Below are 5,077 nucleotides of genomic sequence, written 5' to 3'. Positions count from 1 at the left end.
CTAAGAGGACCCCCCCAGGCGTTAAAAGAATGTTTCGTTTTCATTGTTGCACTTTAAGCATCATTAAAATCACTGCTCCTGAAAAAATGATCATTTACAAAAAAAAAATTGCATTGATACATATCCCCCAGGGCGGCACCCCCATACCCCTTTTCTGGAAAATTACTTGCATATAAGCCTTCAAAATGTGCACCTTTGATTTTGCCTGTTCAGCCCCCATAGACTTCAAAGGGGTTCGCCGTTCGGCCCAACTCTACTCATCACTACTTAGAAAAATTGGAAAAGAGAGACCAGAGATGGCAGAAGACAATAAAGAGCCAGTGAGAAGTGCAAAAGTCCTGGATCCATCGTAAGTGAATGGGCACTTTCACTTACGAATGGGCCCAAGGGTTAAGTGGTTAGTCCATCTAAAAGGATTCAGTTGAACCCTCTGATGGCTCCTTTTATCTCTCAGGGACCCTAACAGGTCTGCAGACCTGCCCTGTGTTGAGTTCCCGGGTCTGTACATCTGCTGTGCCTATTATGAGGGGTTCCCACCATCCCTGTGCTGAGTTCCCAGGTCTATACACCTGATGTGCCCATTATGAGGGATTCCCACCATCCCTGTGCTGAGTTCCCAGATCTGTACACCAGATGTGCCCATTATGAGGGGTTCCCACCATCCCTGTGCAGAGTTCCCGGGTCTGTACACCTGCTGTGCCCATTATGAGGGGTTCCCACCATCCCTGTGCTGAGTTCCCAGGTCTATACACCTGATGTGCCCATTATGAGGGGTTCCCCCCATCCCTGTGCTGAGTTCCCAGATCTGTACACCAGATGTGCCCATTATGAGGGGTTCCCACCATCCCTGTGCTGAGTTCCCAGGTCTATACACCTGATGTGCCCATTATGAGGGATTCCCACCATCCCTGTGCTGAGTTCCCAGATCTGTACACCTGATGTGCCCATTATGAGGGGTTCCCACCATCCCTGTGCTGAGTTCCCAGATCTGTAAACCTGCTGTGCCCATTATGAGGGGTTCCCACCATCCCTGTGCAGAGTTCCCGGGTCTGTACACCTGCTGTGCCCATTATGAGGGGTTCCCACCATCCCTGTGCTGAGTTCCCGGGTCTGTACACCTGCTGTGCCCATTATGAGGGGTTCCAGCCATCCCTGTGCTGAGTTCCCCGGTCTGTACACCTGCTGTGCCCATTATGAGGGATTCCCACCATCCCTGTGCTGAATTCCCGGGTCTGTACACCTGATGTGCCCATTATGAAGGATTCCCACCATCCCTGTGCAGAGTTCCCGGGTCTGTACACCTGATGTGCCCATTATGAGGGGTTCCAGCCATCCCTGTGCTGAGTTCCCAGGTCTGTACACCTGCTGTGCCCATTATGAGGGGTTCCCACCATCCCTGTGCTGAATTCCCGGGTCTGTACACCTGCTTTGACCAATATTTATTTATTACAGGTACTTTTATAGAGCAGTCAATATATAGTTACATAGCAGGTGAAGTCGAAAAAAGACCATCAAGTCCAACACAATTTCATCAAGTCCAAAAATATACACAGCTCTTTACATTTATATTGCACATTCCCATCAGACACTGCTCCCAAGGAGTTTTCAATCTAAGGCTCCCAACCCATATTTATACTAGAGCCAATTAACCTACAGCATGTCTTTTGAGTGTGGGAGGAAACCCACAAAGGCACAGGGAGAACATGCAAAATCCAGGCAGGCAAGTGCTGTGGTTGGGATAAAAACCAATGACCCTAGTGCTGCTAGGTGTAAGTGCTAACCACTTAGCCACCGTGCTGTCCATTATGAGAGATTTCCATCATTCCTGCTGTTATCAATAATATAACAGGAGGAACTGGACACACAAAGGTAGGAAGGGGCACCCAGATGGACAGGAACAGGTCTGGGAATTAAGACATGGAAATCTCGGCCTTGAAATGTCCAAGAGATATAAGGGGTCGATTTACAGTGCAAAATCAGGTGCAGCTCTGCATAGAAACCAATCAGCTTCCAATTTGTTTTTACGTCAAAGCTTAATTGAACAAGCTGACGTTAGAAGCTGATTGGCTACCATTGACAGCTGCACCAGATTTTGCACTCTCCAGATCTGGTAAATCAACCCCAATGTGTCAGTAGCTGACTCCGCCCACTGACTACTACATGGAACTAAAACATCACTTTTGGGTGAACTGACGTTTAAAGTCACAGTAAGCATTAGTAGATTACATGGAAGAAGCGCGATGACATCATCTGGCAATGTCAGTGGCTCAGGCAACAAAAAGGGAAAACATTGTTTTTTGTTCAAGAAAATTATTCACTCTCCTCCCCGCCAAGAGGAAAAAAAATAGAATGAAAGGGACTAAGTGTGCCATAAAACAAAACAAAAACAAATGATAAAAAAGAATGAAATGTTTATTACAACAATCAGTAAAAACATGAACATGTAAAAAAAATCAGGTGTGGATCCATATATATTATAATATTGAATGATATTGAAAAACATTACAATCTACAACATATTTTTTGCTTCTCTCCAATCACAATACAAAGCAGACATGCAGCATCCACATGTTTCGCTAATACGGCTTCATCAGGATCCACATGTTTCAATAATACGGCTTCATCAGGATCCACGACATCAAAAAGAAGCAAATGGCTGTATGTATTAAAGTACAATTAGAACCCAATATATCACAACACAATAAATCCATCATCTAAACATATTTTCATATTAACATAACATACACATTTTCCATATGTACTTAAAGGGGTTGTAAACCCTCCTGTTTTCAGTAAAAACATGAAAATGTTTAAAAAAAAAAACTCAGGTGTGGATCCATATATAAAATAATATTGAATGATATTGAAGAACATTACAATCTACAATATATTGTTTGCTTCTCTCCAATCACAATACAAAGCAGGCATGCAGGATCCACATGTTTTGCTAATACGGCTTCATCAGTATCCACATGTTTCGCTAATGCGGCTAATGCGGCTTGATCAGGATCCACGTCATCAAAAAGAAGCAAATGGCTGTATGTATTAAAGTACAATTAGAACCCAATATATCACAACACAATTAATACATCATATAAACATATTTTCATATTAACATAACATACACAATTTCCATATGTACTTAAAGAGGTTGTAAACCCTCCTGTTTTTTCACCTTAATGCACCTTAAAGGTGGAGCTTTGCTGAAAAAAAAGTGTTATTTCTATATATTGTGATGCCAGAATTTTATCAATGAAGATTTGCAATGTTGTTGAAAGGTCCAGTTTAAGGGGTGTATTTCTAAAAAAAAAAAAAAAAAAATGTAGAACTACATGTACATTTTGTGTTCTGTGTAAATGGGGGCAAAATGAGTGTTACTAAGCTATTTCTGAATGTTATTCTGAATACAGAATATGACATGAATCAAGAACATACTGTATTATGGCCACTAGATGGAGCTGGAGATCATGGTAAATAAGTATTCTTTTTTTTTATGCTCATTAGCACCATCTAGTGGCCATAATGTGGTATGTTCCTGATTCATTTTATTCTGTATGTAAGAAAAATATCCAATTTGGAGAAAAAATAGCCTGTTGACATTAGCTTTTGCCCCATTCACAAAGAACAAATGTACATGGAGGGTGAATAGCTCTGCAATTATTTTTAAATACACCCTTAAGTTTCCTTCCTAAATGTATTATCTTGTGCTTTCGTATTTAAGCTGACTTTTTTTTTCGGAGGCTGTAGAGACACCGTAGACTCCTCTGGCCTGTGAAGGGTTAAGCGAAAGGCTCCAGCAGACGATTCCTCTTCATAAGGGCCCCTCTCATCTGTAATAAGTGGTTTTTGGAGCTCTCTCGTGACTCACTGGCCCCGGCCAATATTAATGTTCCCATTCACTCCAGTTCTGAAGAAAAAGAAAAAGAAAAAAAAAATAATAATAAAATAACGACATCTGGATGAGATTTGGCACATTTTACTCCTCAGAAACGCGCCGCCAGAAATTTTTATTGCCAGAGAAAAACACCAAACTCGACATCGGCGGCTTCGGAGGGGCGAAAAAACAATGGAAAATGAAGTGGAATTGTTCCTTCTTGCTGATGGATTGATTTGGGGGGAATTGCGTAACGCGGCGGCAAAAAAAAAAAAAAAATTAATTGATGTTCGTTCCAGAACTGACACCGAATAAAGACAGAAAGAGGAAAAAATCCAAAAAATGAGTCGCAGATTATTACATTACAACAGAGTGGATGGTGGAAGGAGACGAGTGGGGCAATCGTAGAGTCTACATGATGAGTGGCGGTACGGGCGGAGGTTGGCTTTAAGACCGATCCTTGTCCGGCACTTTTTAAATCAGTATTTTTCGCTCGAAAACGACTTATAACCCCCCAAACATTATTATATATATATATATATATATATATATATATATATTTATTTATTTCATTTTTTTTTTTTTTTTTTTTGTTAGCAGAGACCCTAGGCAATTGTCTCTTTTAATAAAAAAAAAATTACAGTAAAAAAAAAAAAAATGGCTTGGAAGTTGGAAGTTTTTACTTCATGCGATATTTGCGCAATTGTTTTGGAAAAAATACACTTTAATGACTTTAAAAAAAAGAAAAAAACAATATATGCCCCAATTTTTCATTAACCACTTCAGCCCCGGAAGAATTTACCCCCCCACCCCCCCCCCCCCCCCCCCCCCCTGACCATAGCACCTTTTTTTGCGATTCTGCACCTCGTTGCTTTAACTGACAATTGTTGCGATCGCGCGACGTGGTTCCCAAACAAAATTGACGTCCTTTTCCCCCCCCCCCACAAATAGAGATTTATTTTGGTGGTATTTGATCACCCCTGCGGATTTTATTTTTTGCGCTATAAACAAAAAAAAAAGGGACAATTTTTGAAAAAAAAAAAACGCATAATTTTTTACATTTTGCTATAATAAATATCCCCCAAAAATATATTAAAAAAATATTTTTTTTTCCTCAGTTTAGGCCGATACGTATTCTTCTACATATTTTTGGTAAAAAAAAAAAAAAAATCGCAATAAGCGTTTATTGATTGGTTTGCGCAA

The 5,077-nt window shown here is 40.6% G+C and overlaps 1 long non-coding RNA gene across 1 annotated transcript in view; it reads right to left on the bottom strand.

Annotated features, from left to right (window-relative positions):
* Positions 1–2,394: 2,394 nt before the first annotated feature.
* LOC143976220 (uncharacterized) overlaps positions 2,395–5,077 on the bottom strand; it is a 35,235-nt gene continuing 32,552 nt past the window's right edge. Inside the window, exon 2 of the long non-coding RNA XR_013272568.1 lies at positions 2,395–3,907. This is a non-coding gene — a long non-coding RNA (uncharacterized LOC143976220). The remainder of the gene's footprint in view (positions 3,908–5,077) is intronic.

This window comes from Lithobates pipiens, unplaced genomic scaffold (assembly GCF_037356315.1).
Source record: "Lithobates pipiens isolate NorthernLeopardFrog02 unplaced genomic scaffold, aLitPip1_a1.2 Scaffold_13, whole genome shotgun sequence".
Lineage (NCBI taxonomy): Eukaryota > Metazoa > Chordata > Amphibia > Anura > Ranidae > Lithobates > Lithobates pipiens.
Note: the sequence above shows the minus strand (reverse complement) of the source record. Positions and strands in the feature narration are given on the sequence as shown.